Source organism: Papaver somniferum, unplaced genomic scaffold (assembly GCF_003573695.1).
Source record: "Papaver somniferum cultivar HN1 unplaced genomic scaffold, ASM357369v1 unplaced-scaffold_30, whole genome shotgun sequence".
Classification (NCBI taxonomy): Eukaryota; Viridiplantae; Streptophyta; class Magnoliopsida; order Ranunculales; family Papaveraceae; genus Papaver; species Papaver somniferum.
The window spans coordinates 606,928-622,421 of record NW_020641040.1 but is presented as its reverse complement, the minus strand read 5'-3'; the positions used below and the strand labels follow the sequence as shown (position 1 = coordinate 622,421).

Genomic DNA, 15,494 nt, shown 5'->3' with positions numbered 1-15,494 from the left:
TTCTCATCCTCGTGTAATAAACAGAGTCCAACAAGCCCGTGCTGAGAAAGCGAAAGCGAAGGCAGTGGATAAAGAGGCTCAGAAAATTATGAAGCACACCCCTACCTGTGGTGATGAGGCCTTGATCTTATGGAATTCGGTGGTAAGATATTTACTCTTATTGTGAGGGCAAAAGATCTGCTCGCGCTAAGTGGCGCAAGATTAGGAGCCGAAGTATCCTACTACAGTACAACCAAATACACTATGTACACCCAATCACTTAGTCTTATCCTATCTAGTCATCCCTAAGGACGTATTTGTAATTGATGTAACCACCTACCCTGTAAAAAAGAAAGATAAATAGGTTATGAGGGATCTTTTGGATGGTCTCTAGCTAAGGCTGGCCTCCTTCTTCTTCCTTAGAGCTCCATGAGAGCCTCTCCAATGGAGATCTTGTAAACACTTCATATCATAATGAAATCCTGTGGATGTAGGTCTCAAGAGACCGAACCACATAAAAAAATATGTCTCCCTTTACTTTCATGTTCTTTATCTTTCTTTTATGTGTTTTGATGGTTAAGATCATCTAGGATGTAGTAGCAGAAAATATGCAACTACATTTTGACGCTAGAAATTCGTGAAAGAACATTAATACTTCACTACCAGCAAGTTCTGTAAGAGATCCGGTTGAAATAAGTGCTTTAAGGGCATATTTTTCAAAGAAACAAGAGCTTCGGACAACAAAGTGTCTCGTCTCCGAACAAATCTTAAGGAAAAGAAAGAGAGAAAAGAGTCTCTACAGCGGAGAGCACGAAGTGAAGAAAAACTTCAACAGCAATGAAATCAGCAGATTTCTCGTCAACAATCAACTGGGAATCGAATGTTTTCTTCCTATCTCTTTTATATTGCTCTTTTTATTTCAGATCTGCAAAGTTTGAAACAAAAGTTTTGGGAAAAACCCTTCACAAAAACCAGGGCTTGTTCTTCAATACAAGTCTGGTTTTGTTTCAAAATCTTGATTAAAATTGATTTTCGATTTCAAATCTATAATCAGTAGATCTTACTCATCAAACCCATTGAAGATTTTTTTTCAAAAACCGCCTGATTCAGGGCTTTTTTCTTCACTCTCTTCGTGTTGTCTTCTATAGCAGTTACCGAACGATTATTCAATTAATTGACTTGCCGTTACAGAACGATGGTGATAGGCGAAGTCGTATCGGAATAGCAACAACAAAAAACCACTCTGTGAAGAGAGCTTCAAAGCTGCATCGCGCTGGCCAATTGAAGTCGGTCACCAGTTCCTATCGTCCGAACTCACATCGGACTGATTCACAATCAGGACTACCATCAGCACAACAACTACTACCTATCAACACTCTAGCCTGATTTAGGGCTTTTCTCTTCAATACCTCTTCGTGCTAACTTACATAGCAGTTACCGAACGAGTTTATCGTATTGTGATTACTCACTTGATTGAGTTTCTGTTACAGCAAAACTGGTGATGGACGAATTACATTGGAGCAGTTCACAATTACAGATTTACACCAGCATCGCAACCGTCTCGAGACCAACTCGTGAAGAACCTCCGATCCAATCGGACGGACCAACTATCTCGTACGGCTCAAATACAGAGCCCCAACCTCTATCTGCTCGTGATAAAGCAATCAACGCGATGATGTTCAACTCGAGCTCGTGACAGCGAAATCGGACTCAACAGTTCATCTCCGAGCACAAAACTCGGACAGACAATCAACAGAACAACTAGAGCATGAACTCGGATGCCTCAACATCTTACCCTGACTTGGGCTTATTTTTTGGATATCTTTTCTTACCGTCTTATCGTGATTGTTGAACGAGTCTATTCCATGTCGTGATTACTAACTTCATTGACTTGCTGTTGCAGAATAATGATGATGGACGAAATTATATCGGACTGATTCAGCAGCATCGTGACCACCACGAGGCCAACTCGTGGAGATACCACCGATCCAATCGGAGCAACCATCTCGTTCAGCTCAACTCAGAGCACCATATCGTACCAGAGGCGATGCGATATCGGACAGATAATCAACACGATTGAAGTCGGATAACCAGAGCATGAACTCGGACTTACCAAGCCATCGGACAAGGAGCATCAACTCAGACTTGTCACCCGACCAAAAACTCGGATAACATTCCATCACACATCCATTCCTGATTTACTTTTCTAAATTGCATACATGACATGCTAGATTAGTTATAGCTAAATGCTTCGTATTCAACAACTGATTGATATTTTGAATATAGAGAAATTTAATACATTTCATGTACAGCAGGTGCACGGTAATACGTTCAACAGAGGGACTCAACTATTACGCCCAATGCCTATCTCAGATGGTTCATCCATGCTCGCCAGGCTTATCTCGGAGCAACCATCTCGGACAGATCCTCGCAATTAGGATCGGACAATCAAAGCTCAATCCACATCGGACCAGAAGCGATGTCGGATGAGAAATCAATAAGCACGATACGAGCCAACCAGAGCTCGGACTCACCAAGTCATCGGGCCAGAAGCGATATCGGAACAAAGAGATGTTTAACCGAGCTCGGATCCAACTCATATCATGACAGTAGTATCAGACTGGTCACCCGATCTACTCGGACTCATAAGTCCATCTCCGAGGAACAACTCGGATAACATACATTTCTTACCTTATCTCTTGATTTATTTTGAATTCCTGCATATATATATATATATATATATATATATATATAACATGCCATACTAAACAATCTTTTGATTGATAATTAGATAAATAATTAATTCCTAAGTGCTTAATGCTTTAAATCAATAGAAATTTGATGCATTTCATGACCAACACAAGTACTTGCTAATATGCTATACAAAGAGACTATGCTACGGCGTCTATCTTAGATGGTCATTTCAAGACCAACAGTCATATGCTATCAAAAGCACTCATCTCGGAGCGTCCACGATGATACATCCATGCTCATAAAGCCTGCCAAGATAGGAGAATCACCTCGAGAGCAGCAAACTAAACAGGAGAAATTCTGTCTTCCTATCTCTGAAAACTATTATGTTGCATGACTTATGAATTAGCCGAATGCAATCCATTATGTCTCAATAACATGTCCAACACACTACGAAAACAATATGTTTAGTTGCAGTTTACAATTACTGTTAACATCTTTAATTATGACAGGACAATTTGTCTTTAACTTTTTCGAATGGTTATTAGCCTTTAATTGAAATACACAGGGGTTGGAATAAAGTCGCCAATACAAAGAAGCAACTGACATGATTCAGTAACACGCTATCTAGTTCCAAAGAAGGCTAAGTATCTCTAGTCTCAAAGACCTAACTATATATATATACTTTTATAGTAAATAATGATCTAGAATCGCATGACATCTTACTCTAAGCGACAGGCCTTATAGCAGGGATTAGATAGAAATCGCTCAGGCGAATTGAATGCCTTAGAAGTAAACTTTAGTATCATTATAACATACTATAATTGCTTACCTTTGAATGAGCAACACCAACTCCTTAATTAATGAAGAGTAGTATGACACTGATGCATTTTATTTCATTTTCAATATGTACATATAAGCTCTAAGTAGCCAATTTCATAAGAATGTTTATAACAAACATTGAATTTCATTTACTCGCATGATTATGTAGTAGTTAAAAGAATGATCTTGCTGTATTCAGTGATGTTCGAAAATAAGAACCACACTCATGTCATCTAAAATGCCATTCATAATAAATTATCATGATATAATATGTTTAAATGCTTTACATGCTCAATGCATTCATCTTAGTACGGTCACGACAGTGCATCCGAGCTCGCCAAGCTCACGATTTAGCTTGCACATAATGTCCAAAGTAGGGGATGTTCTTATCTATTCATCTCTAAATTTATCATTTTATACAAATGAATTTAAACATACCTAATCACTTATTAGAAGCATAATCATTTATAAATATGCTTTCTTTACTGTTATTTACCAGTAATTGGATTTTACAGGGAATTTGAGAGGCAAAACATAACCTCATTATAAAGGCTACAAAGCTCAAGGACGATACAATCTCCTTCCATTCCTGCCAACCTAAGGGTGATCGGGAAGTTTCTAACTCATCTATTTACATTCGATAATGAGTATCAATATGCCTAACCAAGGTACAATTTTGCTTAAAAGCAAGCTAAGAATAGCTAGTCTCAAAGACTTAAGCCCATATATGTATCGCACTGGTACTTCCATAATCTTTAAGCCGATATATGTATCGCACTGGTACATCCAGAACCGAGTGCCACAATCTAGCGCACCTGCTCCACAACGAGTATCACAATAAGTGACAATGCGAAACCATATCGCATAAAAATGAGTAGAAAATGCTTAAATAGGCTTAACGCTTTAAAACTTATTGAATGCTTAATAAATTTAAATGCCTTAACATTATGATGCATTAACATTTCATGTTTTGCAGTAAATTTTCACATGGTTGGAGAATTCAGTTAAGTCGGATTAATTATCCGCATAAACTAAAGTCGGATTAGGCATAATCCGCATAAAGGCATGTCTATCATGCATTAGGAACTAGCATTATGCTAGATAAAGTTAGAGTCAGATTAATCTACACATGGTTGGAGAATTCAGTTAAGTCGGATTAATTATCCGCATAAAGTAAAGTCGAATTAGACATAATCCGCATAAAGGCATGCCTATTATGCATTAGGAACTAGCATTATGCTAGATAAAGTTAGAGTCAGATTAGTTGAAATCTGTATAAAGGCATGCTTATCATGCATTAAGGTTAGAGTCGGATTAGTCGTAATCCGCAATAAAGCTATTGTTGTGTTTGCGTTTTCTTGCAGGTACATTTGATGTATGTATGGTACATCTGCTTGTTATATATATATATGTGTTTTCCTGCAGGGTTACTTGGTGTATCATACATACATCCTCCTCTTGTTCTATATGTATGTGTTTTCTTGCAGGGACATTGAATGAATGTGATATAAATATCTCCCTCTTGTCAAATATGTATTTTTTGCAGGGTAATTTAGTCTTATTAATATTAAATTTGTCCATCACAGATGGTAATAGGGGCATGATCCCCATATGAGAAAACATATTCTCGGGACCATTAAGAATGGTATTGGGTAAACCAAACCCTCGTGCGAGAAAATATCTTCTCAAGACCACCACGATGGTAATTGGTCTATGAGCCCCATATGAGAAAACCCCTTCTCGATGCCATATGATTTATTTTCATGTGATTGTTTTATTAATTATTTTGATCTGTTGAATGCATGAATTATATATGTTTACAGGTTTACCTAGTATATTTGTTCCATTATGAATGTTAGTCGGGCTATAAGCCCCATATAATAAAATCTCTTCTCAAAGCCATCACAGATGGTAATTGGGGTACATTCCCTATGCGAGGAAACATCTCCTCAAGACCATCACGAATGGTAATTAGGATACTAGTCCTATGCGAGGAAAAATCTCCTCGAGACCATCAAGACAGAGGAACGACCCCTATGCGAGGAAACATCTCCTCAAGACCATCACGAATGGTAAGGTGCTAGCCACACCATTCCATCCTCAAACAGGATGATGCGAGCAATGCTCAAGCTGCCTGATACGGAAAATGACCTAAGGCAATTCCGTTCGACCGGATGATGCGTGGACTCCCTAAGCTAACTGAGACGGAAACATTGACCTAGGGAAATGCCATCTCGACCGCGAGTCATATGATGTCATGCATTTCAGGAGGTACCTGTAGTTGACTCACTTTAGGCTGAAATGCGAATCGACTATCAGAGGCATCTCCCTCACTCTAGTTAGTGCCACGATCCGACTACGGGGCAGGTGCCTTCCTAAAGAGAACCACGATATATATAATTTACGAATAAATGTTCAATAAGGACACATATTCGGAATCAGAAGGATCTTTTAAATCCTCTCGACTTGTATTGTAAGAGGTTATCTGGCCAAATGGGAAGCTGATCACTTCTCGGACTTATAGCCAATAACTTGTCCAAAGACGAAAGAGATACCACTATGGTCTGACCCTTATATAAAATCGCACACAAGTGCAACATTAAAACTGTATCGAGGTTCAATTACAATCATTTCATTATGATTTTGAATTTGCTTTATTGCTAATCTATCTTAATTTGATTTATGCAGGTACAAGCTACAGGATGTAGCAACATAAATAATATTGTCAGAAAATGGAGTTAGGGGCAAACCTTGACTTTGGCTTTCAAAATCTATCATCTCTTAAGCTTCCAAAAACTAAAGGGGGCAGTGTATTATACCCTCAGTACCTTCAAGAAAGGTTTAGATCCTCAGATCACAGATTGAGGCAAACAGTAAGTCCTCGGGGCAAGGCTTCAGATCACCATCCGAAGACATTTTGAGTCCCCACAGAAACAAGCCTCCGATATATCTCGGAGCACAAAAAGAAAGACCTCGGACTACCATCCGAAGGCACAATGTACAACTTAATACCTGAACTACATACATAACACTTTTTACACTGGTAAAAAGATACAGGATTCAAAGCTTATCTATCCTCAACTTATCTCAATTTATTTCATTTCATCAAATCTATTTTGGATTTGTTCAAAAACTCATCTTCACAAACGCTAAAAGGAGCATATATGTTGAACTGTCATACCCATAAGGAAAAATCCTCATCGCTCGGAGCAAGGATCAAGCTACAGATGCAAAAGCAATCAGCTAATTGTCAAAACAGCTAAGTATCACTTACATTAAGGAACTGTTTACTGTGCATTCCACTAATTCTTCTCGCATAATGCTTAATAACTTAATGTGCAGCATAAATAACTTGCATATGCCTGAATTTCTTAATAGAAAATTATTCATAAACATGCTTAAATGATAGTCAATATCTTATTTTATCCTTGCGAATGCAAGACTTTAAATTGTTTCTTATATCCTTACAAGTACAATACTTAATTCATTAACATCATTCTTGCGAAGAAAAATATTAAGTTTATATTCTTGTAATATAACAATTACGACTCTCCTCTATGAGCAGCAGATACCCATGATGGTCCCAAGAGGTACAACTACGACAAGTCGTCAGGAACTGATGCCAACCAAGCCAGACAGAGCTAGAGCACAAACCGCCAAGGAGCAAGCACAACAATCACGAACACAAGGACAGCCTCAGAACTTCACACAAGAACAGGGGAAAGTATTAATACTTTAAAAGATGGTTATATTCTTCTGCGAAGTTCCTTCAGCAACAAAGAGCCATGAAGCTCGTTACTACACATTATCAATTGAAGTCATAACCTACCTCCAACAAAGAATCAATGACCAAGAATTCAGAGCGACCTCGCACTGTTACTTAGAATTACAACTCGCGCATTTACATCGTGTAGCACAGATCATGGATCTTGAAGCACAAACATCGTAGCATCCCAACTCAAACTACTCCAACCAAACATCCTATAGAAGTGAAGCCTAACTACAAGCCAGATCAGAACCAAGCATGTTCAAAAATCTCGCTCAACTACTTCTCTCACCTTCAAAGCCACACCGATGTTGATTTGCTTAAGGATTATTGTTCCAACAACCCTCAACCAAAGGAGAAAAATTTGAGGGAAAAAGATCTTCTCGCTACGTGGCGCAAGATTAGGAGCCGAAGTATCCTACTACAATACAACCAAATACACTACGTACACCCAATCACTTAGTCTTATCCTATCTAGTCAATCCTAAGGGCGTATGTATAATTGATGTAACCACCTACCCTATAAAAAAGAAAGAAAAATAGGTTAGGAGGGATCTTTTGGAAGGTCTCTATCTAATTATAGCCTACTTCTTCTTCCTTAGAGCTCCATGAGAGCCTCTCCAATGGAGATCTTGTAAACACTTCATATCATAGTGAAATCCCGTGGATGTAGGTCTCAAGAGACCGAACCATGTAAAAAGATCTGTCCCCCTTTACTTTCATGTTCTTTATCTTTATTTTATGTGTGTTGATGTATGTTTTGATGGTTAATATCTTCTAGGGTGTAGTAGCGGAAAATATACAACTACACTTATTTTTGCTTTTCAAAATGTTATAAAATATTGAAAAATAATAGGTATTTATGCTTTTGATTGAAAAAAAGGTGAAGTCAAGTGCTAAATTGTTGAAGAAAATGATGGAAAAAATCCGGAGTGGAGAGCCGATGAACACTCAAGAACAAGTATACCTCTACAACCAATGGACTAATGTTTTTTCACCCAACGTTGTTGATCCAAGCCAGGTTGATCCAAGGAAGACCATGCCGGTGAGGAGGAGTCTCCGAGAAAGGGAAGGTTCAAGTCCGATGGTTGAAAAACAAAGCAGTGGAGATGACACTCCTAGTGACGAAGGACGAGCTAAAGCTCCTAAACGCAAAAATAGAAAAGTTTCTCGTAGTGGTTGTCGTCAATGAGTGATTGCAACAATCAGGGTTTGCAATTAAGTTACCTTGGTAACAAATCAATCAATATCCACCGTTAGATGAAAACCTGATTTAGATTCAAGCTAATATTTCTCAACCGTTAGATCGAAAACTTATCTTGTTACACACACTTGACAATGCAAACTTCTAGGTTTGTTAACTGTACCCAAACGTATGTACTTGTTGGTTCAACAATAGTTAACCAAATGGTTAGCCATATGAGCATTCCATATCAACCACGTTATTTTTCACCATAACTAGTTCAAATGATTTCAAATAAACTAGTTAGAGAGTTGTTCAATTGCAAGTAAATCTCATGTACTACACAAGACACAATTGAATCAAAGATGATTTGATTCACTTGAATAGGTTCATGAAATTTTATAGCCACGGTTTGAAAACTGCATTCCTTAGTCTTTTTAAGTTTAAGTTCAGAAATCATCTTCATATATATTACCTTCTCAAGTTCGAAGACTTAAGTTACTGGGCAGAGTTTACAAACTCCAGCAGAAATTCTGGGGTACGAGAACTTCGTCGGTTCGCGGAATGAGTACGCGGACTTAGTTTCACGCAAATAGTTTGTCAACTCCAGCAGGAATTCTCGGTTTTGAGAACTTCAGCAGTTCGCGGACTTCACGCCATTCTTTCGGTTCTCTTGATCAACAAAGTTCGCAAACTATAGTTCAAGGAATATGACTTATACATAAATGTGTTTCCACAACAATGCTTATGTCCACCATTGTTTATGTAATCTAAAATCTTATTTCAACAATTGAAACATTCTTAGAGGACGTTATATAGTTGTTACACCATTTCTCGTCAAAGCAATTTTCAAGATGATTGAAACATATCATGACTTTCGTCACATGGTAAAGATAAACTTGGTTAAAGCGAAAAGCTTACCAACTCATATTTCGAGATATAGATAGGCGAGGTATACTCGGCTCGAAATACCAAATGCGTATAATCAAAGTCTATATATATAGCATACGACTTCTTGTCTCAAAGGGTAAGAGATAGAGTAGATAGACTTTTGAGTGATAGATAAGTTCAAGTCTTCACATACCTTTTTGTCGATAAGTTCCACCGGTTCCTTTAGTAGTTCTTCTACTTGTATGATGAATCGCCATGAAGTCCTTGAGCTCAACTACACTTTCTATCCTAGTCTGAGACTCAGCTATAATAGGCTAGAAATCAAGACTTATAGTTTTTATCACTAATATTGACAAACATGCTTGAGATAGAAACGTATGCGAGTTCGACCGAGCAATGCTCTAACAATCTCCCCCTTTGTCAATTTTAGTGACAAAACTATCAATACATATGGAATACAAAAAAAATAAAGAAACTTTAGTAGCTCCTATTCCACATGTTGTCTAATCTTCAACACTCCTCAAAATTTTCGTCACTTCCAAGTACTCCAATGATCCCAAAGGTTGTAGGTTTAGCATCACCGCTGTTGAAGATCCGTAGCTATAACAATGAGAAAACATAGTTCTCAATCATTGTTATACAGTGTCATAGTATTATTACACAGCGTCAAAGTTCAATTATATCATAACTTCAACAATAATACTATGGTGATATGTATCACTCCTCCTTAGTCAATACTCCATCTCACATGGAAACCACTCCCCCTTATACAATGATCCAAAAACCATATGTATTTGTAGTGTGAACTACATATTAATTCTCCCCCTTTTTGTTAATAAAATTGGCAAAGGTACAAGAATGGGATCATAATGAAATTTTCGAGAGAGACATTTCATGACAAAAAGAAAAAAATACATACCAACTAATTTAGATGCAATCATAAAGCCGAAGCTAAATGCATTCATCAAGGAGTTTAAAGATACAAGATAACCCTTCTAAAATTCCACATCCGCACACCGCTCAAGATATGACCATTAAGCACAAGTTCAAAAGAACTCTCCTCCATTTGATGTCATTCCCGAAGGAACAACAAGTGCGACCTTAATTTTGAAAGAAAAGAAAGATTTTTATTGGACACAAAAAACCATGAGAATGATTTACTATATCCAAAAACTCAATCAAATTAATCACAAGTAAACCCATGATTAATTTAATCGGAATATGCAATCAAATTAAACACAAAAAATGATCAATTCAATTGATTATGCTCAACATAAGAGAACTTATGGAGACACGAAAATACTAAACTAGACTAATTACAAGAGAACCCATAATTAATCTAATTGGAATACACAACCAAACTAATCACAAAAGTAATCAATTTAATTGTCATTTGTTTTGCTCGACATAAGAAAACTTACGGAGCAATAACTAAATAACCAAAGAAGATGATTAATTTAGTTCAATATGCTCGACATAACATATCTCACGGAAAAAAAACTAAGCTAAAAAAATAAACTTGGTTGTATAGTACTCAACATAAGATATATTACGGAGCCTCACAGTAATACATAAAATATGGATCAGGAATGACCAATACTGCGTAATACACAAGGATTCATTCTATTTTCCATCACTATTTGCATAACGATATTTATAGACATAATCCTTGAAAACAAAAGATTTTAACCTATCTTCCATCAAATATTTGACAATATAGGCTTAACTTTTGTATTTGTCAAAATTCCATTCATTCTTTTACCAATACGTGAATACCGATCACGAACGACTTTACTTTTGAAAAAGTATGGGACAAACATGGTTCACGGACGTAAACACCAATATCCCATAAAAAATTGCAATATATAAAATCATAAAGATTAATACTGCAAAACATCATCTTCCAAAAAGTTTTTAGAATTTAAACCAATAAACCTAAAAAAGAACAAGAACATGAAAAATAATAACTATGTGTAATCACAATCATTGCTATTCCAAGCACTAATTATTCTTCCAACTAAATAAAAAAGAAGATATACTAGGCAACATAAACAAAACTCAGTTTAAAAACCAAAGAAACTAAGCCTTGTCAGCAACTAGAGATCGAACATGGACGAGTTCATCAGTTGCCTTCTTTCGTTCATCTTTCAGAAAAACAAGATTTCTTGTTGCAATCCCGAAATGTTCTCGTACTACTTCAAAGTCTTGAAGTAGATTTCCTACCATTTGTGAAGACATATGAACCGGTAGGTTTTTTTCATGATCAACTGCATGAAAGCATGTTATGGAGACATCAATCAACTCACTGGTCTTGCTCTGCTCGACTTCAACAATCTTGTTGCTTCTATCCATTGTGCACAGAAATTTCAATAGAATCTTCTGACCTTACGAAACCCAATATTTATAAGGTGTTCCAAAAACCCTAAGAACCATGGAGTTCGTGTGGGTCTGGTACGTGTGCTTGCGGTCAAAACTCATGTGAGACCTAGGAAAAAGGAGAAGCAAAGAAGTACAAGAGATTGTTGTCAAGCGGCAGACACTTAGTGGAGGGATGAAAAAAATCTAGAGACAACAAAACAATAAAAAAACTTTAAACAATAACTTAATACACTCCTGCTAGATTTCTTAAGATGAGCATTTTGAGAACAAAGAGCATCCTTCTTTGTTAAAAGAAGGATGCAACCTTATGCAGTCATGGTGTACTAAGATGAGCATCTTGATCATCAATATTCACTTCTTCTTTACCCTTTTCAGGTGTATAAGGATTGTACTTGTCATAGCAGAAGAAGTTTTATCGAGAGAAGTGTTAGGAGTACCTGAATCAACTGTTTTCCATGTTTTCTTGATGCCCCGTTTGAGTCTGTTTACGCTGATTTTCAGATATGAGACTCGATTGTTGATATGTATGAAGTCTGGAACGGAAGTCTTGAATCTGCAACCTTCTTCAGGGAGAGATGAGTAATTCAACTCTTCTCTTTTTCTCGTATCCCTTTTTCTCTTTGCAGGGTTAGACACTTTTTCACTATTCTTCCTTCTTCCAATATAGGCATTTTTTGAATTGAGCATACAATTAATAAAGGATTTATCACAGTACGTCCCATGAGTGTTGAAAGTTCCTTTTCCAACAATGTGTGTCAACGGTTTAATAACTTCCTTAGACATCCATGTAATAATGTTATGAAGATTTTCATTCCTCAATCGAAAGCGACATCTTTGCTCAGAATGTCCTTTATTCCCGCAGTAATAGCAGTTAAAGAAATTGTTTTTGACCGATCTCTTGTGAGCAATTTTAGAAGAAGTTGAATCCTAGTTTTTAGATCCATTGCAAACTTTCAAGGGTTTTTCACATGGAGAATTATCAACGGCTTTAACAAAATTAATCTTACTAGTTTTTGGAGCGTTTATTCCTTTATAGTCCAGACCACATGTATCACGATGTTCTTTACATGCACCAATCATAGAAGACAATTTTTTTGAGATAGAATTAAACCTTCTCAGATTCTCTTCTAGTGATTTTACTTTATCAAGAGTAGCCGCAAGGTCAGATTCCAAGGATTTTTCTTTGGCAAGAAGGCTGAGTTCTCTGTGTCACTAAAGAATTTTTGTTGAGAGTCATATCTTGCATTAGCATCGGCAAGTCTTTCTTTCAATACACAGAGATTTCGGAGAAGATTATCACATTCAGACCTTTTTGTGCGTACATCTTCATCACGATCTTTAACGATAGATTTTAAGAGTTTGTAACCACCATCATATCCTTTAAAGATTTTTCTCAGTTTTCTGTTTTCTTGACAAAGAGGAGCCATGTATTTACTCAAGCACGATGTTTACTTCTTTTCTTTCAAAGCTCGGTCAAACAACTTGATATATTGAGCAACTTCCTCATTAATGCTTTGCCCCTCTTCTGAATCACTGTCATCTGAAAGATCATCCAACTGTTCATCAAGAGATTTTTTCCAGTCGAATGCAGATTTAGTTGAGGGACAAGAGACAGAGGTTTTCTCTGAGTTAAAAAGACTTTGAAACTCACAAGAGTGACTCTGAACTGATGTTGCGTTATCAGAGATAATATCGTGTATCCTCAGATCGCCACAAACACAGACTTTTGAGGTCTTTGAACGTGTTTGCTGATAGATGCATTTATGTGTCTAATATGTCTCAATTGTATGTATTGTTAGTGCTCGATTTTGTATTTATTTTGTTATTTTATGTCTTTGTAAGTATTTATAGAGAAATAAGCTCTTGCAGCAAAATTGGCTCGAAAAGTGGTGTTTTACACCCCCAGGATAAAGTACTAAAGGCACCCCAGAAATGCATCGGAGGCACCCCAAAAATGTGCCAGAGAAACCCCAGAAAAAATACTATTTACGTCCAAAAATTACTATCTGCACCCCATAAGGCAAGTGCTAAAGGGAAACCCGTACAGGATTAGGGGGAGGACATCTTCTTCTCAAATTCAAAACCAATTTTGGCGGGAAAACATTTCACTTCACTGGAAGAATTTCGATCGAATGTTTCGAGGAGTTTTTGTGTGATTCAATCGCTGAAACTTCATGGGTAGTTGTGATATGTCCTAACAGAGCTAGTATGGGTGTTTGTTTCGATCAAATTTGGCTGGATAACTTGATTTAATCCAAACAGGGAGTTGGAGGAAAAACAAGAGCTTGCATGAGTTGTGAGGAATTTAAACGTGTACTGCACGTGCTTGGAAGAGTTGATCGATATTCTGGAGCGTGAAGAAGGTATAGAAGGAAATAAATACAGCTGCAGACGCGTAGGAAAACGATTTTTGGAAACAATATATTTTTGAGAATAAAAGAAATAATGGGATTAAATAAAGAGATTTTGGGAGATTCAATGTCGCAATGATGTATAAATAGATTCCTAGGATCACATAGAAGGATTGAGGAGAGTTTGGGGTCGAGAGGAGAGCTCAGGAAGCGTGAATCAAGAGTTTTCAGAACTCTGTTGCTGCGGCTCGTGAAGAACAGGGAAACAACGACAATTTCTTCATCCGTCGTAACGGTTTCTTCAAATGCTTGTCACAGTTTCTTTAACTGGTTTGCAACATTTATCTTCATTGTAACAGTTTCTTCATCCTATTCTGCAACATTTATGTTCATATTTGTAACGGTTATCTTCATCATAACTGTTGAGAGTAGAAACAGTCGGTCTGCAACGCGCATGCGCTGTTGCGGATTTCCTGTTTCACTATTTTCTCTTCTTGTAAACACTTTTTGAGCCATGAATACATATTTTGACTGTGTTTCCATCATGATGAGCTAAACCCAATCTTCCGGGGCGATGGAGGAAGCCATTCTTCCAAAAGTTATGTGGTAAAATTTATTTGAATTTATTTATGCAATTCTTTTATGATTATTTGCACCGAATGAAAATTGAGTAATGATTTTTATTAATTAGTTGTGTTTTCTCTTGATAAAGTATGCTTAGTTTAGGGATTTTGATACTTCATTCTTGCGATTAACAATTGATGTTTTGAAAATCTAATTTAGGCAATGATTAGAATCACAATTTCTTTTGATTGGAGTTATATTGTCTAGAATTGCATGATAAAAATTAACATTAAATTACATGAATTTTGGTGAATGGTGAAATCCTGAACCCCGGTTTCTCTAATATAATCAGTTTTAATTTTCTTTATTTTCTTTAGTTTTAAAATTTAAATCTAAAAGCACAACCTTCACAAGTCTTGAACGAACTCTATTTATTACTACAACAACTTTGAAAATACATCAAATTTTTGGCGTCGCCGCCGCGGACTTGTCTTTAGGCTAGATTTTTTAGATTTTTTTTTTTAGGTTTTTTTTTTTATTTGTTCTTCTTTACGTTTTTGGGTTTTTGTCTTTTTCTTTCAGATTTTGGAATTTGGAGCGAAAGAAAATTTTGCCAAAGCTTTTGGTGAATACTTAAAGACTGGAGTAAAAGGCAAAGCGAAATGAGCGAAAGAAGAAGATTTTTTTTTTAATAAAAAAGGAGAGAAAAAAAAAAGAGAGACATTTTTATTTTTGTAGATTTTTTTAGACTTTCTTTTTCTTTTGTACTTTATATTTTGGGACATTATTTTTTTTAAACCCTACGGAAGGTTAGTTTAAATATAAACTGTTTGCAGAGAAGGACGGTGATTACGATATCACCTCGGCC

General features: G+C 36.6%; 1 long non-coding RNA gene across 1 annotated transcript; it reads left to right on the top strand.

Moving 5' to 3' along the window:
• Nucleotides 1–390: 390 nt before the first annotated feature.
• On the top strand, nt 391–6,557 carry LOC113341649. The gene is made up of 2 exons (XR_003356077.1): nt 391–861; nt 1,171–6,557. It is a non-coding gene; the product is annotated as an uncharacterized LOC113341649 (long non-coding RNA).
• The last annotated feature ends 8,937 nt before the right edge of the window (nt 6,558–15,494 follow it).